The sequence below is a fragment of the Cetorhinus maximus genome, chromosome 8 (assembly GCF_964194155.1).
Source record: "Cetorhinus maximus chromosome 8, sCetMax3.hap1.1, whole genome shotgun sequence".
NCBI classification, from domain to species: domain Eukaryota; kingdom Metazoa; phylum Chordata; class Chondrichthyes; order Lamniformes; family Cetorhinidae; genus Cetorhinus; species Cetorhinus maximus.
The window spans coordinates 45,697,845-45,724,006 of NC_135886.1; positions in this window are offsets into that span (position 1 = coordinate 45,697,845).

Genomic DNA, 26,162 nt, shown 5'->3' on the forward strand with positions numbered 1-26,162 from the left:
TTCCTCAATTCGCTGAACTTCTATAGCGTTGCGGCATCACAACAAATGGATGGGAGGATGATGGGTAACAGCATGGGGAGCCAGGGTGTTGGGGTTGGTTCGAGAGTTCCAGTCATATATCGCATAGCAGTTCCCCATTTGGTTGGGCTGTAGTCGCCTTGTCAGAGAGCAGAGTGGAAGGCTACTCGCTGCTTAGGGCTGACCAATTCCAGTGTCTGATGTTTTCACTTTCAACTTCATAGCTTCAAAAGCCCTACAGTGTGGTGACTGCTAAAGTCACCAACATATAGGGCTGGGATTGGTGCACTTGAAAACACTAGCTTTGGCCATTTCGAATTAGGGGCTTTGCGCATGTTGGTAATGTGCAGCTCCAGTATCTTGATGGCAGTGGCTTCGTCTTTATTTGGAGGGCAAATGTTGATTATGTGATGGTTTTCTTCATGTGTATGGTAGTGATAGTGGCTAATTATGAGTTTGTATCCTTGGATACAGTAGTGGCTGGCCTGTTAATTATTGGAGACATGATTCCTGGAATGGAAAGATATCAATGTTATGCATCTTCAACACATTCATGAGATTTTGCACTTATCCTGGAAAAGTCCCTTAATGTTGAGTTGGAAGATCTCTGTTCAGATCTCCTGGAACAGAGACCCACCTGTCATGTTCCTTGGCTCTGAAGAGGACGGTAATGGTTTGTTGCTCTAAAGATCTGCAGATTGTTCATCAATGTTTAGCTGCCAGGTCGATATCGTCAGTTGTGATTTCTCACTTAACAGAGTAAGCTGCATGAAGGCTGCTCTCTTCCACTCCTGACAGATCCTGAGACAGAGAAGCCCATGGCCCTAATCAACAATATCTCACCAACTCCTCACATTTGAGCCTTGCAAAGTATATTTAGCTGGGGGATCTGATTCCTTCCCCCTGAATCCTCATACCAATCTACTCCTGGCCAACTCACCTACCCTCTAGACTCCCACAGTAGCTGACATCACTGATTCCCTTTCCTTAGGCACTGTTTAAAAACCCCATCCTCAGCCCATCCACTCGCTGCCTCTACTGTCCCAGCCACCACCCATCTTTAACCTCGCTTTCCTTCCAAAGTCTTCAAATGTTTTTTCGCTTCCCTGCTCTGTGTCCATCTCTTCAAAACCGCTGTTTGAATCTCTTCATTCCGGCCTCTGACCAACCTTCAGACAGCACCAAAGCAACCCTAACCCAAGTCATGATTGTATTATCACTCCTTGACATCTTCACTGTGTTTGATACAGTGAACCATACCACTCTGCAGTTCAACTCCATGTGATTAGTTCTGAAGAAAGGTCATCGAACTGAAATGTTAACTCTGTTTCTCTCTCCACAGGTGCTGCCAGATCTGCTGAGTATTTCCAACATTTTCTGTTTTTATTTCAGGTTTCCAGCATCCAGAGTATTTTGCTTTTATGTTAGTGCGCAATACCTTGTTAATTGTTTTTTGTAACTACTTCTCGGAATCTAATGCAAAGCCAATAATGCTGCAGATGCTGGAAATTTGAAATATAAACAGAAGATGCTGGAAATACACTTGAGATCAGTTTTGCAATCTAAATTAGCCTTGGACAGAACAGTCAGGTAAACAATTTGTCCATGTTGGAGGCAGGAACTTGGCAGAGAGCATTGTTAAATCACTGACAGGATGTTTGCCTAAAGGACTGCCAAGTCTTGGAGAATGCCCGAGAGAGTCTGTGTGGAGTTTGGCACTGTGCTGAAATGGGTCCAGTGGTGTTTGATTACATTTCCACTTACTTTCTTCTTTGTTTATACTCTTGGTCACAGATCGGTTTAACACTTTGGATAAACCAGTACACATTTGCTACAGGAAATAGATTTTTTTTCATTCACAGGATGTGGATGTCGTCACTAAGATCAACACTTATTTTGCATCCTTAATTGCTCTTGAATTGGTGCTGGCAATCATCTTCTGGAATACAACTAGGTAATTTCACTGGCCAGTTAAAAGTCAGCCACATTACTATTGGTCTGAACTCACTTATAGGCCAGGCCATGTAAGGATGGCAGATTTCCTTCCCTAAAGACAATTATGAAACCAGCTTTACAACAATCTAGCAATTTCATGATCAAGATTACTGATAAGAACTGTTTATTTTAAATCTTAATTTATATTCCCCAGCCATTATGATGGGATTTGAACGATCTCAGGACAATTAGTCCAGGGGCAAAATTTTTAGCTCCATGGGTGGGCACGTGCCCGACCCGCTCGAGCGTAAAATGACATGTTTTGAGGCCGGAAGAGCGTCCCGACGTCAATGCGCAGTCGCGCAATATTTCATTCGGCGGGCGTGCTCTGGAGTCGGCAGCGCGCCCCCTGTCAGTTAAAAGGCCTGTTAAGGCCACTAAAAAGATAATTGAGCGAAACTTTTTGCTGCCCTGGCGGGATGAGGTTTCCCAAAGAAAATAAAAATAAGATAAAAAATTTAAAATTTAATTAATAATATGTCCCTGTCCATGTGACAGAGTCACATGAGGAGACATGTTTTATTACATTTTTCATTTCTTTATTAATTTTTTTTAACACTCTTCATCTCCCTCAGGGAGACTATCAAGCAGGCAATTGGCCCGCGCAGCGTGAAATCGCCTTCTGGCCTTGATTGGGGTGGCGGTCGACTTCCCGACCTCCTCCCCCCCCCCCGGCCTACCACTGAGCCCGCCTGACAAGGGCAAAATTCTGGCCTAGGTTTCTGCATTACTGAGTTATTTAATCTGATCAGTTACAAAGTCTACAAGTCTACAACTAGAACTAGGGGACACAATTTAAAAATAAGGGGCCTCCCATTCAAGGCAGAGACGAGAAGAAATTTTTTCTCTCAGAGGGTCGTGAATCTTTGAAACTCTTCTCCAGAGAGCAGTGGAGGCTCTGGATACTTTTTAGGCAGAGGTAAATCGATTCTTGACTAAAAAGGGAGTCAAAGATCATCGGGGGTAGGCAGAATGTGGAATTGAAGCCACAACTAGATCAGCTATGATCTTATTGAATGGCGGAGCAGGCTCAAGGAGATTTCCTGCTCCTAATTCATATGTTTGTATGTACAATTGAGTGTGCTTACAGGATAAGGAGTTATTCTGCCTGGCAGGGCAGGGGTTATATGTGCTCACCGTACACCACATGGACAATACCTGAAATGCATTAGATGTTGAAAATAGGTAACATATTGCCAGAGGGTCTTTTTTTTAAAAGTAGGATTTCCTTTCCCCTTTGACTGAAAGCAGCTGCGAACCACAACCCGCCACCTCAGCTGTTGCCATAGGAATGGGACACAGAATGCCACCTGTGTACGTCACCAAGTTATTGAGGGTAGATGGATATTCTGGCATTGTGCCTGGCAACCTCTGGCGAGGGGTGATGAGGTGGGAGGGGAGCAGCATCTGCAGAATGTCCCTCTGGTCTGCAGAAAGATTCCCTTGTTAAAGCTTGGGGTATTTTCAAAAACTGATTCTTCTTCAACAGTTCCACAATATCTACTGTAATTGATTCTTGTTCTTTTTGAGTTGGACTGTGTGGGGCTGCATGAGCAGCAGTGGTCATCGTAACCCTGGTTACACTATACTCCAGAATGCATTTAGCAGGGCCTGCCTAGCACCATCTCTATTTGAAACTGGTGGACAAATTCCAGTCAGGGGCTTTGTAGGCTGGATCGCCTAAAAATATTCTTTTACAAATAAAACAATGTAGAATTCAGTACTGTGACAACAATCGAATGCTGATGATATAAGCAATGCTCACCGGTTCAATAACCATTCACTGCTCCTCCTGACATTGTGACTCAGGAAAGGAACTTACGAAATTAAGGAATCACAGACATAAATTCCATTCCTACCATTTGAACTGGCTTGGCAGCAAAAGAAAAGAAAGACTTGCATTTTATGCTCACATAACCTCAGGGCATCTCAAAGCACTTCAGAACCATTAAAGTAATTCTGAAGCTTTTTTTATTCGTCCATGGGATGTGAGCATCACTGGCTGGGCCAACATTTACTGCCCATCCCTAATTGCCCTTGAGACGGTGGTGGTGAGCTGCCCTCTTGAACTGCTGCAGTCCATGTGGTGTAGGTACACCCACAGTGCTGTTTGGGAGGGAGTTCCAGGATTTCTAGGACCCAGCGACAGTGAAGGAACGGTGATAAAAGCAAAATACTGCGGATGCTGGAAATCTGAAACAAAAACAGAGAATGCTGGAAAAACTCAGCAGGTCTGACAGTATCTGTGGAGTGAAAAACAAAGTTAACATTTCGAGTCTGTATGACCCTTCTTCAGAGCTGAAGAGAAGTGGAAATGTGATGAAATTTATACTATTTAAGCGGGGTGGGGCAGGTGGAGCTGGATAGAAGGTCAGCGATAGGTGGGGACAAAGGAGAGATTGACAAAGATGTCATGAACAAGAGGACAAGGGGAACGTTAATGGTAGTGGTTAGTGCTAAAAAAGATGGTAATGGTGGCGTAAAGGTAAGAAAGCAAAATGTGATTATAGCAGAACAAGGATAGCATTGTGTGAAAGAACAAAATGGAACAAGTAACAGATGGCCCTGTAGGAACGGTAATATATTTCCAAGTCAGGATGGTGAGTGGTTTGGAGGGAAACTTCCAGGTGGTGATTTTCCCACTGTGTCGTCACTGTTGTAATTGAGGGAAACAGATCAAAAAATCTGTTCAGCCCAAGATCCTGCAAACAGCACTGGGACAAAGGCCAGATTTTTTTTAGTGATGATGGTTGAAGAATAAACATTGGCCACTGGAGAGACTATTCTTTATAATAGTTCCATGGGATTTTTTACACCTACCTGAGAGGGAAGATGTGACCTCAGTTTAGGATCTCATCCAAAAGACAGCACCTCTGACAGTGTAGTGCTCTCTCAGTAATGCACTGGAGTGTCAGCCTAGATTTTGTGCTAAAGTCCCTGGAATGGGACTTGGACCGCAAAAGTGCTACCCACTGAGACAGAGTTGACAGATTGCATAGTACAGCAAACTGCTATGGCCCAGGCTGCGACTTGTCTGCTGTTGCTGTTCTTTTAGATGCTTGGCTTTGGCATGTGTTTAATTCAAATAATCCTAGGTTCCAGTGAAAATGAAGCTTACAGCAGAAGAGAGCTAAGCAGCACAGATAGCAAAGGTTAGCCTCACCATAGAAAAGCCATGCATGACATATCAGAAATTACCTGTACCTTCCAGCAGACTTAGTTTGATATCAAACAAGCACATCTTTCCTGGAAAACACTTTACATTTTTCAGTATCCTGAAATGCAGAAAGGAAATTAGTTTCTGGAGATACTCAGTCCAACTCTGCAGTCTTTCTAAACAGTCTCCAGATGTGGAAGGCGGCTTAGGTTGTGCATCACAACAAATGGATTTCAGGTAAAGACCCTGTTTTTATGTTTACTGTCTTTTTGAGACTGTCCAACCAGTGAATACCCTAAATCATATTCTTCTCCATACAAAATTTCCCTTTGCTTAATTCGCATGATGGTTATTGTTGGTTCAGTATTAAAGCCAAAATAATTTACTCTGCCATTTTTCTGCAGGATTTGCTCCCTTTGTAGGGAACCATGCTTTCAGGAATGCAGCTCCGAGAATTTGATTCCAATGTTGTATCACTCTCTCTGTTCTGTGCTTCCTTTAAGCAGGATTCTCTGAGTAGTTCATCCTAGTTTCTTGTCTACACTCCATTTTGTTAATACGTAAGGTGAAGAAGCTACTTTCTTTTTATTACATTGCTCTGCACCAGTTTCTTGTCTTAACTCATTATCCGACTGAAGTTAGGGAACCTAATAGCATTAGAAACAGAACAGCAGTAGCTCTTACCACCTCTTGAGCTTACTCCATCATTCAATAAGATCATGGATGATCTTGGACCTCAATTCCACTTTCCTGCTCAGTCGTCATATCCCTTGATCCCTCGAGAGTCCAAAAATCTATCAGTCTCAACCTTGAATATACCAAATGACTGAGCATCCACAGCACTTTGAGATAGCGAATTACAAAACTTCATAGTGGCATAGTGGTATTGTCACTGGGCTAACATTCCAGAGACCTGGGTTTGAATCCTGCCACAGCAGATGGTGAAATTTGAATTCAATAGAAAACCTGGAATTAAAAGTCCATGAATTTTATTGTCATAAAAACCCTAATGCCCCTTTGGAGAAGGAAATCTGCAGTCCTTATCTGGTCTGGCCGATATGTGACTCCAGACCTGCAGCAATGTGGTTGACTCTTAAATGTCCTCTGAAACAAGGATAATTAGGGGTGGGCAATAAATGCTGGCCTAGCCAGTGACACCCACATCCAATGAATTAAAAAAAACAATGCTGTGAAAGATGAAACTCCTCCTCGTCTCAGTCTTCAATGATTGGGCCTTTATCCTCAGGCTGCGTCCCTGTGTTGTAGAATCTCAAGTCAGGGGAAACAGCCTCTTAGCATCCAACTTCTATCTTTCAATCACCTTATTCTTCTAAACTCCAGAGAGTAGAGGCCTATTCTACTCAATCACTCATCATAGGATCACCATCACATCCCAGGAATCAATCTTTTCATGAGTAATTGTTGACAAACTACTAAGCTGAGATGGGTGGCAGATCAGCAACCCTCTGTCCTCAGCGAGTGTCCATATCAATGATGTTGTGGGAATCACTGAACTGCAGCCCATGATGACAACCATGACTGCTTATATTTAAGGAACTTCCTGATCTGTAGGCCTCACTCCTACAGTTTGATGTGCATTTATATATTGAGCCACTTGGGTGCCTCCAATCTTCCATCTCTGTGAAAACTTTTTGTATTCAGTTGTTTAAGATCATTGTTTAAGATAATTGGCAAAATAACCAGAGGGGAGATGAGGTGAAATATTTTTATGACCGAGTTGTTACAATCTGGAATGCACTTCCTGAATGAGTGATGGAAGTAGATTCAATGGTAACTTTCAAAAGGAAGTTGGATAAATAAATAGGTCAAATATAGGCAAGGAAACCTCCTGCTAATCATCACCAATCACTCTCCCTCAGTTAATGAATCACTGCTCCTCCGCATTGAACCCCACTTGGAAGAAACACTTGAGGATAGCAAGGGCACAGAATGCATTCTGGGCGGGGAATGTAAATGTCCATCACCAAGAGTGGCTTGATAACACCAAGTTTGAGTGAGCTGGTAGAGTCTTGAAGGACATATCTGCCACACTGGGTCGGTCGCAGGTGGTTAGACAGCTAACATGAGCGAAACCAGCTTGACCTACTCTTCATCAATTTACTTGTTGCAAATGCATCTGTCCATGACAATATTAATAGGAGATTTCTTTTTATTCATTCAAAGGATGTGGGCTTTGCTTGCTAGGCCAGCATTTATTGCCCATCGCTATTTGCCCTTGAGAAGGTAGTGATGAGCTGCCTTCTTGAACCGCTGCAGACCCTGTGGGTGTAGGTAAACCCACAGTGCTGTTAGAAGGGGAATTCCAGGATTTTGACCCAGTGACAGTGAAGGAACGGCAATATATTTTCAAGTCAGGATGGTGAGTGACTTGGAGGGGAACTTACAGGTGATGGTGTTCCCATCTATCTGCTGACAAGAAAAAAATGCACCAAACTGTGTCAAGGCAACACATTCAAGCACCTGACAGCAGAACTCAAAAAACATCAGTCCCTAGATATATTTTTAAATTATATTTCACCCCAGACATTTCATCTGCCCTGGGTCAAGGTTTCAGCAAAATTGTAAAGACCTCCTGGCCGATTGGCCTGTCCACCAACCAACCGTATGGGCTACATAAAATCGATCCCAACTGCTTCCTTAATAGGCTTAATTGCCCACTTAATTGTTGGTGGGCATGCGTGGCAGTCGGAAGCATGCCCACTGAGTGAAAGATTGTGCGAGTGCACAATGGCATCGGGGCGTACACCTGACGTCTTCCTACGTGATTTCATGCGCTGTCGGGTCAGGCGTGCACCCATACATCCAGCGTAAAATTCTGTCCCTTGTTTTTAATAGAGAATCCAAAGGCTGAATTTTCCGTTAGTTGGGCGGGCGGAGCTGACCCAATCACGGGCGCGGAGCCAATCGCCGCCAGTGATCCGGGCCGCGCCGCCATTTTGCGCGGATGGGCCAATTAAGGCCTGCCCAGCGCATTTTGCACTCCCGTGGAGAGTGGGATTTTCAAAATTGTGGTGGGCTTGTACAGACCGCCGGTTCCAATGGGGAACCGGCAGTCTGTATAAAGAAAGACCAGGCAGCCTTCTTTAGGCTGATCATCATGGCCAGCTCCAGGTGCAGGGGATCTGCACAGCAGGCTCCGGTGGAGGGAAGGCCAGAGGAGGAGGGCAGGCCAGAGGAGGAGGGCAGGCTGCAGGGTATGCCAGCGGGGGGCCAATGTGTCCCTCGCTTCTCTGATGCCTGCCTTTCTGCCCTTCTCGAGGAGGTGGCAGCACGGCGAGAGGTCCTGTTACCCGAGGATGGGAGGCGGAGGGCCCCCCACGTTATGAAGCGGGCCTGGCAGGAGGTGGCGGAGGTGATCAGCACCCAAGATGCTGTCCGTCGAACAGGGACCCAGTGCCGCAAGCGCTTCAATGATTTGTTGTGCTCTGTAAGGGTGAGTACCATGTCGGCCTTGGCCATTTAACCCAGCAGGTAGCCTTAGCCTTTGAGGCCCCCTCCCCTCCCCCACATCTTAGTGTCGTTACTGCATTGGGCACTTGGCGCACACTGGGTGGACAAACAGATAGTGACCATGCTTACATCAGCCTTAAGGGTTGAGGAGAAGATGGGTTCTCCCCGCACCATGTGTTGGTCTTTGTCACACTTGAGTAGTCTGGGGGCAACCTGAAGGAGAGGCAGCTAGGCACATACTCAGAACTCCACCACATGTCTTATTGATGGTGATGAGATGGTGGAAGGGGAGCCTCAAGGTGTCGTGGCCAAGAGCCATCTGGTGGCCTTGGCGCCGCACCTAGTTGCGCCTCCTTGCCATGGGCGCTAAGACCCATGTGTTATTCAAAGTGATGGACGCCGAATGTGTCCAAGGTATCCGTTGGGGGAGGGGGTTGGGAGCAGCTGTACTATCTTCTGGTGACTGATCACCAGTAGTGTGGACAGGAGCCGCTGAAGGCCTCAGATGCGCCACTGTGGTTGGGGTGCGGCGTGCGCGTGCAGAGTACATGAGTGATCAGCCCCAATAAATCCTCTTCTCTGTTCTGCAGGCAAAGACTGAACACAACACCCAAGAGTGTTTGCGCACTGGTGGTGACCAAGCCATGCTGCACACACTGACCCACTTTGAAGAACAGGCCACGGAGCTGGAAAGGAGCCAAGTGGCCAGAATGGCAGGTGTCGGTGAGGCTGGGGTGCAGCGGCCAGGTATTTGAGGCACACAGTCCCATCCGCTCTGTCTTCCCACTATCCAAAGCACTGATGGTTGCTGCAATTGTTAATGCAGCAACACTGCTTATTCACAGACTTACACAGTCAGACGTGTGGGTTACACACAAAGGTCCCTCGGCGCCTTGAGGATGCGCGTCTCTAGCACCTTCCAAAGTCGCCTTATCCCATTTCTGACCACTATCCCCATGGTCTAACATGCCATGGCATCGCTGCTGCACATCCAAATACTTATTGCATCTTAGGAGGGTTTGTACCTCCACCACCCTTTCAGCCAGTGCGTCCCACATTACTCTGTCCAAAAGGTCCTCAGCACCTCACCTGTCAACCTCATGGCACTCAACTTAAATAAATGCCACCAGGTTAGTCATCCCTCTGCCAAGGGGAAATGTTGCCTTCTGTCCACCTGTTCTATGCTCCTCATAACGGTATGAAGGTCAATAATGTGACCTGTCAATCTCCTGTGCTCCACGGCAAATGTCACAAGTGTCTGCAATGTTTCCTCATCACTCCAACTCTCCAGGCCAGCATGCATCCAGGTCAGGAACCTCTGCACTCTCTCCACTCCAATGCCATCCCTCCCATGAAGCGCAGATCACAACTGAACGCAGAAGTGTAGCTGTGGCCTCGACAGCGTTTTCTGCACTTGCAACATGACCTCCCTTTTCCTACATTCTGTTCCTCGGCTAATAAAGGCAAGCCTGGCTTTTACCTTGTTAAATGTCTTATGTTCCTGTTCTGCTACCTTAATGGGTCTGCCCAGCCAGATCCCTGTAATCGTCCTTACTTTCCACGGTCCTACCATTTCTCCTGTATTCCCGTACCTTGTTTGTCATGCCCAAGTGCATAATCTCACACTTATCCACACAACATTCCATGTGGAATTCCTTAGGCCATCTGACCAACCTGTCTGTATGCGTGTGTAATGTTTGGGCCTCCACTTGACTATTTACCATCCCACCAATGTTCATCTCCTTAGGTTCTTGAAGGTTGAGCGCATTATGAGCCTGGGGGGGAACGGGATGAATGGTGTTACTGACTGAACGTTAACTGATCCACTGTCCTTGTTGTTAATTTCAGCATCACCACCACATGGCCGCCAGGAGGACATCCAGAGTCCCCCTTCCACACCTGAGGGGCATCAATTGTCACGAACATCACATCATTTCAGCAAGACAGGCACCAGTGCAGCGACTATCACATCGGTGGGGAGTATGACGTCAGCTAGTATCCCAGGGCACAGTGGAGAGGGCACTTCACAATCGCTGGGGGAGATGGCACGGACAGAGAGTGCTGATGGCGCCAGCAGCCGGAGGACTGCAGGGGACCAGGCACATGCTGAGTTGGGCCGTGATGATGTGCCTCTGGAGATGTCAGCCATGCAGCAGCTGCAGGACAAGCGGCCGGGTGCGCGGGAGCATCTGGCAGTGTTGCATGAGAATGTTCTTCACTTGGTCTCTGTGGTGAGGAATCCAGGCAGAGTGTTAGTGATGGCACGAACCTCATGTCAGAGCATCAGGCTTCCTCCATGGAGAGGTTGGGAACTCTCATGGAGAGGGGCTTTCAACAGGTTTATCCGCATCTGATGGGGCTACGCTCGGACCTGCAAGCTCTCACAGTGCTAATGGCTATAGGTGGTCATTCCCAATGTGGGAGATGTTCTGGGCACCAAGTGTTGGTGGTCGGTGCCCATCCATCTACAGTGAGCAGGGAGGTCCAATGTGACCTCACGTCAGCACAGCAGCTGCCTGTCGTCGCTGCGAGCTCCTCTCAGGGCGCTCCTGATGAGGGCAGCAGCTCCTCCGCCCCTCTCCCAGTGACCGTTGCATCCGTTGAGGCTGTGACAACTGGGGAGGTGTCAGTTCTGGAACTGACCACTCCCTCCCAAGCAGGGCCAGCACAGGCTCCACGGGCCAGAGGACGGCCGCCAAGGTCATCGAGCCCAACAGGACAGCAGAGGCAGCAGGCTGTCTCACAAGCCAGTCCAAGCGATGGGGCAGCACCAAGACAAGTCACCCGCAAACGTAAGCATAAGGCACGTTAGGCACACCACGGGTTTGTCACTGGTAATTTTCTGTTGCCTCTAGATTAGGGAATTTATTTTTGTGAACATTTTGTAATGTTTTTGGTGGCACCATCTGATGGATGGGAATAAAGTCCACATTTGTGATCTTGGCTGAGGGTGTTTCCTTTGTGCTGCATTTGTCTGTTTCACAGACATATCATGAGTGTTTGATTGGACATTGATGTTTATGTACTAAGCCCTTAGTTGCAGCTGATGAGGTGGAAGATGTAGCGCCTTAGTGCCACATGTGGATGTGTCAGGCAATGCTGGTCCTGCAGATCCAAGTGTGTGAGCTAGCTGAAGGTTCATTGGATTAAAGGGTCCCGGATGTCCCTGCCTCCTTGGTGTAGTAGCGGGTCGGCGATCTGCCCCCCATCATTGCCCTGTGCTTCCTCATCCTCTGAGCCACTGCTGGATTCATCGTGTGCAGCCTCATCCACTGCGTCAAGTTCTTCATCGTCAACTGCGTCCCCCCTTTCCAGCGCAAGATTGTGCAGAGTGCAGCATGTTATCACTATCACCGCTCCTCAGCTTCTGTTCTTGGATGGCGGAAAGGCGTCATGAGCCACCTTCTGAGGGGATAGCCCTTGTCACCCAGCAGCCATCCATCCAGCCGAACCAGAGCACTGAGGAGCCCCAGCACCTGGGAGTGTCTGAGGATGTAGGCATCGTGGGAGCTGCCCGGGTACCTTACACAGACTTGTAGAATCTGCATCCTGTGATCACACACTATCTGTACATTCATGGAGTGGAAGCCCTTCCTGTTGACGAAGGCACCGGGCCCACCTGCTGGCGCCTTGATGGCCACATGTGTGCAGTCTATTGCACCCTGGACGCAGGGGAAGCCAGCAATGGCCGCGAAGCCTCTGGCTCATTGTGCCTGACTTGCCTGGTCCCAATGTTAGTAGATGAAGGTCAATGCACGCCTGAACAGAGCGTCTGTAACCTGCTTGACACAAGTGTGGACAGCTGATTGGGAGACACCACAGAGATCACCCACCGAGCCCTGGAAGGAGCCAGAGGCATAGAAATGGAGGGCAACTGTGACCTTCAGAGTCGCTGGCATGGGGTGTCCACCCACACAGTTAGGGGAGATCTCAGGGCCAATCATCTGACAGATATAGTTGACTGTTTCCCTTGACAGTCGAAGCCTCCTTTGGCACTGCACCTCAGACATATTGAGGTATCTGCTTCGCCGCCTGTATACCCTGGCAGCAGGATAATGGCGTCTTCTGCAGCCCCTTCCACCTTGGACAACCTCTTGGCCCTGCGCACCTTGTGCCTGCGCCTGGCCTCCCAAAGGTGGCTCCCCTGGAGGCTCATTGTCCACTCCTGGCCTCCTCCTTATTCTAGCCCTCCCTTCATCCTCAGAGGAGCTGCCTCCAGTGGAGATGTCAGAACCCATACCCCCAAGCTGAAAGGAGGCCTCCGGAAAGCTGCAGGCCCGATACAGATTACTGCAGAGTGCTGAGCTGAAGTTTCAAAGTACAGAGAATGCTGCTGGAAATCGATCTGAACTGCTACCGATCACACAGGCAAGTTTAAAATACTTGCTGCAATAAATACTTCACATAAAACATTGACAACCCCACTGAGCCCACATATCCCGCCCGTGGATGAGTTTTGTTAAAAAGTAACTTACCCGCCTGCCCGTTGCGCCCATGCGCCGAGCCGATGATCGCACGGGCACCCCAAAATCGGCGTCGATTGCCAAGTTAAGGGCCTTAACGAGCCTTTTAATTAATGGCGGATGTGCATCACACTTCATCGCGCACCCACCAAGCTAAATATCGCGATGGTGACGCTCGCCTGATGTCACCGCGCGCCATTTTAAGCGCTGACGTGTGGGGCCCACCCCCCTCACGTCACCCAGAAAATTCTGCCCCAAGTCATAGTAATGTTACAGAGAGTTATTTAAGATATCCATCAATATTTAAAGTAATATTTACCTTAAATCTCTGAGTTGAAAGCTACCGCTAGATAGCTTTCTAGCAAGGTACCTCTATCTCAATTAGGGGGAGAACTATCATTTTTATACTACAGCAGCTACCTTTACCTTGAGAGAAGCTGGAGTTAATCCAACAAATCTAAAAATCCTACTGTGTAGTTCCAATATTTATACCCACTCATGCCAGACAACTTCCTTTGCTTTTCGTAAACATCCTTCAATCAAACAGGGTAAAGAGCAGTGCAGATAGTGGTCACTCCCTTGCAACACCCAGTTTCCAGAATTCAGTTAACAAGCTGTTTAGGGTCATCCTTGAGGCTGTCCACTGTTAGATTGTAGTGTCTCACAATTTACCAATGCCTTGCTGAAGTGATGTAAAGTCCAGTTTCAGTTTTTTCAGAACTACCTTGTGGAAGAGGATGTATCATATCCTATGTTACAGGATGTTTTTGTCCTTGAGCACACAATAAACACGCCTAGTCATGTTTATAAACTTTTTAAACCTCTTTCTTTTGTCCAGCAGATGAACTCTGCTTTTAATATGAACTCTGCTTTTAATTTTTTAATTTTAATATAATTTTTAATCCCTACTTCATGGGAGAATCACTATTTTAAACTTATAACTTCTTATTTATAGTTGGACTCTCTTATAACTTTGTATTTATAGCTGCATTCCTTCATAGATACCCTCCATAATGTTATTGGGCACTACCACTGTGCTAAATGAGATAGATGCAGAACAGGTATAGCAGCATAAAGTTGGGCATCCATGAGGTGCTGTGGGCCATCAGCAGCAGCAGAATTGTTTTCAGCCACAATCTGTAACCTCATGGCCTGGCATATCCCTCCCTGTACCATTACTATCAAGCTGGGAGACTAACCCTGATTCAATGAAGAGTGCAAGCCCGGAGCAGCACCAGGCATGCTTAAAAATAAGATATCAACCTGCTGAAGCTACAACACTGTGTACATGCTAAACAGTGAAAGAAACATGTTATAGTTAGAGCTAAGAGATCCCACAACAAATGGACCAGATCAAAGCTCTACAGTCCTGTCACATTCATTCACGAATGGTGATGGACAATTATTTAACTAATGGGTGGAGGAGACTCCATGATTGATGTGATCCATGAGGTTGGCTTTGTTACAGGAGTGATGATATCCTGCCTGAGCAGACTATCAATGGTTTTCCTCAGTTTATTTCTTAAATCCACTGCTACCTGTCATGGGACATATTGGACCAGATCTACTGCCTTTTGAGCCTGATTCAGTAATCTCCTTCAACATGTCCTAACCCATCACTGAATACTCAAGGATACTTCATTCTTAAGATCTCCTTGATTCGTGCCCTATAGTCATTGATTGTCTCTACTATTACTCCACGCATTCTAGTCATTTCGTCATAATCAGTGTACTTTAGGGTGTTCATGCCCAGGCAGTCTTTCCTAACCAGCAGTGATCGTATAGTGTTGCTTTCAACTAGCTTACAGTTCAGCATATGCCTATAGTCACCATATTGACCAGACTTTGTACTTATCCTCTAATCGGGAGACTTATCTCACCATAAAATATAGGGCGGAATTATCCCAGATTTGCACCAAGTGTGGTAGCGGGCGGGTAAAACGACTTTTTACCCATTGGTTGCGATGGCTGGTTTTCATGCTGTATCGTCCCAAACACGCAGCATTACTTATGCATCCTGCCTTCCGCATAACACTGTTTCCATGGCGGGTGGACTCTCATTTTCCCACCACACCATCGCCTCGGTGCTTCATGACGCCGAGCGCCATATTTAAATTCCAGCTGCGCTCACACATCTCAGTGCTTCCAGCCCACGACTACTACAGGGAAGATGTCCACGAAAGGCAAAAAGACTGCAGTCCCCGGGTTTAATGATGCATCACTGGAATGTCATTTAGACACTGTGGAGGTCCGCCTCTACCCCGCTCTGGCCGCAGGACGGGCAGCAGCATCACCAATCTAGCATGGCAGGCAGTGGCAGCAGTGGTCAGCACCAATGACCTGCAAAAGAGGACAGCCACCCAGTGCCGCTACAAGATGAATGGTTTCATCCCTACCACCAGGGTAACTCACTCATCATCACTCACAACTCACACACTCACAATTCCATCACACATCCACAGGGATCTCAGACCTCAGGGACAACACCACTAACTCATACACACCCTCATATCTCCATCAGGCTCATATCCTCTTGAGCCTGCACCCTCATCCAGTCCATGGTTTCGCTCACCACACAAACATTCCACACAGTGCTATGTGTCCTGCTCACACTCTCTCAATTTGTGCCCATGTAGGAGAAGCTGGCTCACATCAGCAGGGAGAGGTCCCAGACTTGGGGTGGAGTGGCCCACATTAGGCCACTCACTCACTTTGAGGAGTGTGCCACTGCGCTGACTGGTGAGGATGTGGACCGTGCCTGCAGTGACAGTGAGGCTGGTGGTGAACACCTACCTGAGGATCCTGCACCACATCATCCCTCTCTCAACGCAACTGTGAGTGCTATCTCTCCTACCTTTGATGGTGTTGCCATGCACTAATTATCTCTACTTTGGTTCACAGGGAGCTCTGCCAAGCGACTGACACCCTCAGCCAGCCAGTCCCTCAACTCCATCCACGTCCTCATCTGCAGCCAAGAGGACACCTCCTTCAGTGAAGAGCTGGAAATAAGTAGCCTGGAAGACCCATCATAGCGCTTACCCACACCCTCTACCAGCACAGAGACACACACCTCGGTGGAACCTGGATCTAGAGCAGGCTCAGTTTCACAATATGGTGGTCACCGCAGCAGGGGGAGGCAGGTTCAGCCGAGCTGTCTGGCACTGGGAGGATGGCTGGGGTGGAGGCATCTGTGAGGCCTGAGTTAGATGATGAGCCTCTGGATTTGGCCTTCCAACTCATCCTGGAGAGTCAGCAGAAGGCGGGGTAACATCATGCAGAGCTGTTGAAAGCCCTCAACAGAGTGAACATGTGAGTCGGAGGAGTGCGTCTGCCTGCTCTCTCATGCAGTGGTGCCCACATGTGCGTGCTTGGACATCTCCATGGGGAGGATGGCAGATGCCATGGAGACCCTGACCCAGCGGAATGCAGAGATGTCCGCAGACCTGCATTCAATCATGTTAGCCATGGGTGAGTTCCTGCATTGGCAATGCAAGAGGAAAACGGGACACCTCAATGTCCCTCTAGGTGCTCCTTCCCCTCAAGGAGTCAGGCCAGGGCCCCCAGGCACCCAGAGGGGAAGAGGAGCAACACTGGTCACCCTGGGTCATCCACTGAGGAATCTTAGAGGCTGTCCTCTCCCTCCATGTCTCCTTTGCCTGTAACCTCCTCAACCTCATCCTCTGTCACCACAGAGGGAGCAGCTGGCCAACGAGTGATTCTGGAGGGAGGTGTATGTGTGGCAGGGCCTTTCGGAGCCATGTGCAAGCACTCGCCCACGCACGCAGATCCTTCCTCTATTGCACTCATCTCAATGTCCTGAGCATTTTCAGTGCTGCCTGCTGGAGTTCACTTTCAGTTGTCCATCTGAGCTGACCTGCATCTCCGTCCACCCACTGATCACACTCCCATGCAGCACCTGTCTCGCCCACCACAAATCTTGTTTCACTTTCGATTTGGACAGCATGGTCTGGATTCAGTTTTCTGTGTGCTCCCTCGTCTTTTCCCCTCCCCCAGTCACCTATTTCCTTTCCCCCATTACAGTCGACCACCCCACTGGCATCACCTTCCACCCCTCCTCCGTGCCCTACCAACCACAACCCTTTTCCTTCAGGGATGCCCAGGTGAACGTGTACATTCCCTTCCTTCCCGAAAATCCCACTCCCATCCACCTTCACCTCCCCGACCTTCTCCTTCCCATCCCCAGGGTCCCTCTCTGCCTCCGGGTCCCCACCAACCACCCTCTCCATCCCTTCTATTGCAGCCATTGAACCCTCGTCCTCCCACCCTACTGCCTCACTCTACCCTCAGTCACTCTCACTCTTCCACCATATCACGCCCATCCTCAGTTCGCTCCCAAGGAGGCAGACATGGACCTATCTGACACCTCACGTGCACTTCAACAGCACATCCCCCCCTCTGGACCCCTTTCCCTCTTTTCACCTCTTCCCCCATTCGCAACCCTTCCCCCCTTGGAACCCCTTCCCCCCAGAACCCCTTCCTGCCCGAGTCCTCCCACCCCCCCAGACTACCCCCCCACATAGTGCCTCCCCCTTCCTGACTCCTTCCTCCACCCTTACCTCTTCTGCCACCCTTAGTCCCTCCCTCCTCCCAATTCCTTTCTCTAGCCTCACTTCTTCCTCCAGACTTACTTCTGCACCCTTCCTGACTTCTTCCTCCATTCTTACTTCTTCTTCCACCCTCGCAGGCTCTGCAGAGTGAGCAGCATGGCACTGTTTTTGCAGCTAGGGCGGGAACCTGCCACTGGGCATGGCCTGAAGACCAGGGAGGCTACAGTGAAGTGGGGCAGAGTCCCTACCATGAGAAAATAAAAAGAAATACTGGGTAAAAAAACCTAAATAATACAGCTCACGAGTAATCCAGAAGTTAAAGTGTTACTGTTGTGGGGGAAATCATGCACCCGAAATCTATAGATTTTAAGAGGCAGAATGCCACTACTGCCACAAAAATGGGCATGTTGTTAAACAGTGCAGAACTCAATCAAGGCAGCCATTCAGACATCAGGTCAAGTTAAATGAAGTGCACAATATAGAAGAGCCAGAAGTTACTGAGGCTGACGTTTATTCTCTACGTAACCTGAAGGCCAGGAAATCTGAACCAATCACTATTACATTTCAAGTAAATGGAAAGCCTCTGGTCATGGAGGTGGACACAGGAGCATCGGCCACAGTGGCAGGAGAACACATCTTTAAATACCTCAGAGAAGGTATCCAGCCATTAAGTTTGGGGGAAACTACTGCTCAGTTAAAAACATACAGGAGAAGCAATACAGGTGAAAGGCATCACCTCTGTACCTGTATCCGACAGGCAACAGACAGCTCAGCTGCCAATAATTGTAACAGGAGAAGGACCTAGCCTTCAGGGCCATGATTGGTTGAAGGGAATCAAACTAAACTGGTCAGAAGTTTTTCAGGTTAGGACAAGAGGAATTCCAGAGTTGCTGAAAAGGTATGACAGAGTATTCCGAGATGAGTTGGAGGAAATCAAAGGTCTACAAGCTAAAATATATGTGGATCCCTGAAGCAACGCCCTGTGCTTTATGCTCTGAGAGAAATGTTTGATATGGAATTATGTCATTTGGAGAAATTAGGAATAATACAGCCAGTCCAATTTTCAGAATGTGCTGTAGCACCCATAGTGCCTGTGCTAAAGCCAGACCAAACCATTTGCATCTATGGGGATTATAAATTAACAATAAACAAGGCTGCGAAATTGGTCAAACACCCAATCCCAAAGATTGAAGATGTGTATACTAAACTCGCAGGAGGAAGACCCTATACTAAAGTGGACATGAGCTATGCATATCAGCAACTCGAATTGGACAGCTTATCAAGAAGTTTTGTCACCATAAACACGCACAAGGGCCTGTACCAGTATACACGCCTACACTTCGGTGTGTCCTCAGCCTGTGCGATTTTCTAGAGAACCATGGAAAGCCTACTACAAGGACTCCCCCGAGTTATAGTGTGCCTGGACAACCTCATAATTACAGGATCCACAGAGGCAGAGCATGAGGCAAACCTGGAAGAGGCTCTGAAGAGACTTTTAGAGACTTGCGTTTGTTCAAAAAAAGATAAGCTCACCTTCCAAGCAAAGGAATTTGCGTATCTGGGTCATTGAATGGATGCAAGGGTTGCATCCACTAGAGGAGAAAGTCAGGGCGATCAAGGAAACGCCCTCTCCTACCAATGTCACGGAGCTCAAGTCTGTTTTAGGTGTGGTAAATGATTACGGCCGATTTTTGCCCAATCTATCTGTACTGTCAGCCCCTTTACATTTACTATTGAACAAGAACCACAGGTTTGTTTTTATTCATTCATGGGATGTGGGCTTCACTGGCTGGGCCAGCATTTGTTGCCCATCCCTAGTTGCCCTTGTGAAGGTGGGGGTGAACTGCCTTCTTGAACTGCTGCATTCCATGGGTTGTAGGTACACCCACAGTGCTGTTAGGAAGGGAGTTCCACAATTTTGACCCTTTGACCCAGCAACAGTGAAGGAACGGTGATATATTTCCAAGTCAGGACGGCGAGTGACTTGGAGGGGAACTTCCAGGTGGTGGTGTTCCCATCTATCTGTTGCCCTTGTCCTTCTAGATGGTAGTGGTCGTGGGTTTGGAAGGTGCTGCCGAAAGATCCCTGGTGAATTCCTGCAGTGCATCTTGTAGATGGTACACACTGCTGCTACTGTGCATCAGTGGTGGAGGGAGTTAATGTTTGTGGATGTGGTGCCAATCAAGCTGGCTGCTTTGTCCTGGATGGTGTCAAGCTTCTTAAATCTTGTGGGAGCTGCATTCATCCAGGCAAGTGGGGAGTATTCCATCACATTCCTGACTTGTGCCTTGTAGATGATGGACAGGCTTTGGGGAGTCAGGAAGTGAGTTATTCATCGCACGATTCCTAGCCTTTGACCTGCTGTTGTAACCACAGCATTTGTATGGCTAGTCCAGTTCTGTTTCTGGTCAATGGTAACCCCCAGGATGTTGATATTGGAGGATTCAGTGATGGTAATGCCATTGAACATCAAGGGCAATGTTTGGATTATCTCTTGTTGGAGATGGGGATTGCCTGACACTTGTGTGGCGCGAATGTTACTTGTCACTTGTCAGCCCAAGCTTGGATATTGTCCAGGTCTTGCTGCATTTGGACATGGACTGCTTCAGTATCTGAGGAGTCGCGAATGGTGCTGAACATTGTGCAATCATCAGCGAATATCCCCGCTTCTGACCTTATGATGGAAGGAAGGTCATTGATGAAGCAGCTGAAGATGGTTAGGCCTAGGACAATACCTTGAGGAACTCTTGCAGTGATGTTCTGGACCTGAGATAACCATCTTCCTTTGTGCTAGGTATGACTCCCAATCAGCATAGAGTTTTTCCCTGATTCCCATTGACTCCAGTTTTGCTCAGGCTCCTTGATGTCACACTCGGTCAAATGCTGCCTTGATGTCAAGGGCAGTCACTCTCACCTCACCACGGGATTTTAGCTTGTTTGTCCATGTTTGAACCAAGGCTGTAATGAGATGAGGAGCTGAGTGACCCTGGTGGAACCAAAACTGGGCGTCAGTGAGCAGGTTATTGCTAAACAAGTGCTGCTTGATAGCACTGTTGATGACCCCTTCCATTACTTTAATGATGTTCGAGAGTAGACTGATGGAACGGTAATTGGCTGGTTTGGATTTGTCCTGCTTTTTGTGTACAGGACATACCTGAACAATTTTCCACATTGCTGGGTAGATGCCAGTGTTATAGCTGTACTGGAACAACTTGGCTAGGGTTATGGCAAGTTCTGGAGCACAAGTCTTCAGTACCATTGCCGGAATATTGTCAGGTCCCGTAGCCTTCTCAGTATCCAGTGCCTTCAGCTGTTTCTTGATATCACTTGGGGTGAATCGAATTGGCTGAATACTGGCATCTGTGAGGCTGGGGACCACCAGAGGAGGCCGAGATGGGTCATCCACTCGGCACTTCTGGCTGAAGATTGTTGTGAATGCTTCAGCCTTATCTTTTGCACTGCTGTGCTAGGCTCCTCCATCATCGAAGATGGGGATATTTGTGGTGCCTCCTCCTCCAGTGAGTTGTTTAATTGTCCATCACCATTCACGACTGGATGTGGCAGGGCTGATCCGTTGGTTGTGGGATTGCTTAGCTCTGTCCATCACTAGCTGCTTATGCTGTTTGGCACGCAAGTAGCCCTGTGTTATAGCTTCTACCAGGTTGACACCTCATTTTTAGGTATGCCTGGTGCTGCTCCTGGCATGCCCTCCTGCACTCTTTATTGAACTAGGGTTGATCCCCAGGCTTGGTGGTAATGGTAGAGTGGGGGATATGCCGGGCCATGAGGTCACAGATTGTGTTTGAGTAAAATTCTGCTGCTGACCTACAGCGCCTCATGGATGTCCAGTCTTGAGTTGCTAGATCTGTTCAAAATCTATCCCAATTAGCAATGAGGGATATCCTCAATGTGAAAGTGGGACTTCATCTCCACAACAACTGTGCAGTGGTCACTCCTACTGATACTGTCATGGACAGATTGGTGAGGATGAGGTCAAGTATGTTTTTCCTTCTTGTTGGTTCCCATCACCACCTGCTGCAGACGCAGTCTAATAGCTATGTCCTTTAGGACTTGGCCACTATTGGTGCTGCCGAGCCACTCTTGAGGGCATTGAAGTCCCCATCCAGAGTACATTCTGCACCCTTGTCACCTTCAGTGCTTCCTCCAAGCGGTGTTCAACGTCGAGGAGCATTGATTCATCAGCTGAGAGAGGGCGGTACTTACTAATCAGCAGGAACTTTCCTTGTCCATTTTTAACCTGATGCCATGAGACTTCATGGGATCCGGAGTCAATGTTGAGGACTCCCAGGGCAACTCCCTCCCGACTGTATACCACTGTGTTACTGCCACCTCTGCTGGGTCTGTCCTGCCGGTGGGTGTTGTCTGGAACATTATCTGTAAGGTATTCCATGAGGATGACTATGTCAGGCTGTTGCTTGACTAGTCTGTGAGACAGCTCTCCCAATTTTGGCACTAGCCTCCAGATGGTAGAAAGGAGGACTTTGCAGGGTTGACAGGGCTGTGGTTGCCATTTTTGTTTCCGGTGCCTACATTGATGTCTGGCTTCATTCCTTTTTTGTGACTTTGTTACAACTGAGTGGCTTGCTAGCCAATTTCAGAGGGCATTTAAGAGTCAACCTCTGCTGTGGGTCTGGAGCCACATGTAGGCCAGGTCAGGTAAGGAGCTTCCTTCCCCAAAGGGCATTAGTGAACCAGGTGGGTTCCATGGTCATCATTAGGCTTTTAAGTCCAGATTTTTATTGAATTCAAATTCCATCATCTGCTGCAGTGGGATTTGAACCTGGGTTCCCAGAGCATTACCCTGGGTCTCTGGATTACAGGTCCAGCGACAATAGCACTGCATCATCGCCTCCCCTGGTCCTGGGAGGAATAGCAAGGGGAAGCCTTCACAAGAGTCAAGAAACTTCTACACTTTTTGTGTCTGCTAGTGCACTATGACCCATCTTAGGAATTAATACTCACTTGTGATGCATCTCCCTACACAGTGGGAGCAGTATTGTTACACAAGATGGAGGGTGGATCTGAAAGACCAATAGGATATGTATCCAGAACCCTTTCTGCAGCCGAGAAAGGATACTCACAAACTGAAAAAGAGGGCTTATCTAATGTATTTAGAGTAAAGAAGATCCATCAATATTTACACAGTCGACACCACCATAGCGGCAGATCACAAACCACGGTTAGGATTGTTTAGCGAAGATAAGTTAATCCCACCAATAGCCTCTGCTAGAATTCAAAGATGGGCTTTAATTTTGTCAGCATACGAGTCCACTTGTGCACGCAGACACCCTCAGTCGTCTCCCTTTGCCAGATAGTGTTACACATGTACCAGTCCCACAAGAGGTAGTACTTGTGTTGAATTTCCTGGACTCCTCACCAGTCTGCATGAGACAGATAAAGACTTGGATTGAATTGGGATCCAATTTTAGCAACAGTCCACAAACAAGTATCACAAGGATGGTCAAACACACAAGTTCCTGAAGAATTAAAACCATTGTTTGTACGTAGATACGAACTGAGTTATCAAGTTGGTAACTTGTTATGGGGAGCAAGAATCATCCCTGTGCAAGGAAGAGAACCATTATTGGAAGAGCTCCCTAGTGCATATCCTAGTACTTCAAAAATGAAGATGCTCACACAAAGTTATATATGGTAGCCAGGTATAGACAGTGATATAGAAAAAATGCTTAAACACTGTCTCCAGTGCCAGCAACAGCAGAAGTTGCCCATTTCAGCTCCACTGCATCTGTGGGGATGGCCTGGTTCGACCCTGGGTTAGACTACATATAGGCTGTGTAGGTCCATTTCTAGGTACCATGTTTCTTGTGATTATCGACGCACATTCCAAATGAATGGATGTGTTTGAAGTGAGATCACCTACATCGTCTGCAACCATTGAAAAACAGCGCCAGAGTTTAAGTGTTCATGGTTTACCTGAAGTTATTGTGTCAGACAATGGTACTGCTTTCACTAGCACTGAATTTCAATGATTCGTGAACCTAAATGGGATTAAACATGTCAGAACATCACCATATTAACCCTCGTCCAATGGGTTAGCAGAAAGAGCAGTACAAACCTTTAAAACAGGCATGAAGAAACTGTCAGAGGGAACATTAGAAAGACAAATTTCAAAATTCCTGTTTAGCTGCTTTAACAGCTTCAGAATTGTTGATGAAGCACCAGCTTGTATGAGATTGAGTCCAGTATTCCCTAATTCAGAGGGGAAGGTGGAGAAAAACCAGGGGAGTCCGAAAGTGAATCATGACCTTCAGTGTAAAGGTCGAGAATTTGCTGTGGGAGAGACAATTTTTGTACGAAATTTTGCAACTGGACCGAGATGGGTTCCTGGTGCAATTGTCTCTGAAACAGGACCTTTGTCATATCAAGTAAAAGTGGGAAACAGGATTGTTAGGAAACACGTGGGTTCTCTCAGAAGCCGAGAAACCCTCCAATAACCAATTAATCCACCTGAAATTGAAGCCAAAACTTCGAAACCTGAGGTGCCAGATCAACAAACTATATCAGATGTTGAAGTAAATAATTCTGAACTGCCAGTGTCTAGGGATGTCCCTGAAGCTGCAGTTCCTGTGCAAGTTGATCCAATGGAAGAACCTCCAGTTGTAGACTGGCGTCGCTCTACTCGAATCTGAAATCCTTGTCAAAGACGAAATTTATAATGGCATGAACTGTACATAATTGTATATAATATGGGTTAAGATGTTTTGTAAGTAAGAGGGTAAAACAAAAGTAAAGGGGAGGAATGTATTGGTTGTAAGTTAAACTATTTCTTACTTTTATGGGGATAATGTGACTGTATGGACCAATCAGCCCTAAGCACGGGGAATCTTAGCCGCAGAGCTTTTTAGCCTTGCTCTTGGAACAAGCATGTAGTCTCCTCTGAAGTCTGTTAATAAAGTTTATTGTTTCTTACAAGACCCCTGTCCTGCACTCTCCAAGCTTATTACATCACCTAACCCTAATGCGGTGTCAGAAGTAAATGTCAGTGTAAATACTTGCGGAGGACAAACTACACTCGAATACCAATGTTAAAAAGAAAGGGGCACAGCAGCATGGTGAAATTCAGCCCGCCGGACAACCTCAATTTCAGCTGCCCGGAGCAGTGGCCTGAATGGAAGCAGCACTTTCACCAGTACAGGGTTACCACCAAGCTGAACAAGGATAAAAACAAAAAAACTGCGGATGCTGGAAATCCAAAACAAAAACAGAATTACCTGGAAAAACTCCGCAGGTCTGGCAGCATCGGCGGAGAAGAATAAAGTTGACGTTTGGAGTCCTCATGACCCTTCAACAGAACTGAGTAAAATTAGAAGAGGGGTGAAATATAAGCTGGTTTAAGATGGGTTTGTGGGGGGGGGGGTGTGGGGGGAGAGAAGTGGGGTGGGGGGGGGATAGTTGTTGGGACAAGCAAGCAGTGATAGGAGCAGATAATCAAAAGATGTCACAGACAAAAGGATCAAAGAGGTGTTGAAGGTGGTGATATTATCTAAGAGAATGTGCTAATTAAGAATGGATGGCAGGATACTCAAGGTACAGCTCTGGTGGGGGTGGGGTGAAATAAGACTAACAGGGCATAAAAGGTATAAATTTAAAAATAATGGAAATAGGTGGGAAAAGAAAAATATATATGAATTATTGGAAAAAACAATAATTGGAAGAAAGGGAAAGGGGGTGGGGATGGAGGAGGGAGTTCAAGATCTAAAGTTGTTGAATTCAATATTCAGTCCGGAAGGCTGTAAAGTGCCTAGTCGGAAGATGAGGTGCTGTTCCTCCAGTTTGCGTTGAGCTTCACTGGAACAATGCAGCAAGCCAAGGACAGACATGTGGGCAAGAGAGCAGGGAGGAGTGTTAAAATGAGAACAATGGGACAAAGGAGGACATGGAGAGAGAAAAGATGAAGGAAAAGATTGAGGCAGCAGACAGCCAATCAACTGCACTTCCCCCTGAACCTCCCACTCCTCAGGAGAGCGAATCAATGGAGGAGGAAGCAGCAGAAAATCATTTGGGAGAGTGGCTGCTGGTAAAGAGAGCCATAAAGAAGAAGAGGCTAAGAAGGGACCAAGCCACTGCCCAGACGAGTGGCAAGAGGCGTCTCTATCCGACATGGATGACAAGGGCAACTGCTCTTCGGATGAAGACGGGCAAGGGCGGCACCTACAGAAGAAGTGGCAAAGCTCTAGAGAGCTGGAGGATGAGAAACCTGAGCTCCAGAACTTCGGAGACAATGAAGAGCCCAGCGTACCCCAACTTTGCCCACAACCTGAAGAGGCCAGAGCGCCCCAACCCCAGGAAGCTGGGAGCAGTGAAGCGCTCAGCGCACCCCAGCTCCGGGAAGCTGTGAGCAGCAACGCCTCAGAGGGGGAGAGGATCGGAGAGACTTCTTCAACAGAGAAGAATTCAAAACTCGTTCCTGGCACGAACCCCCAGATGCCACCTGAGCGGAACATCTCC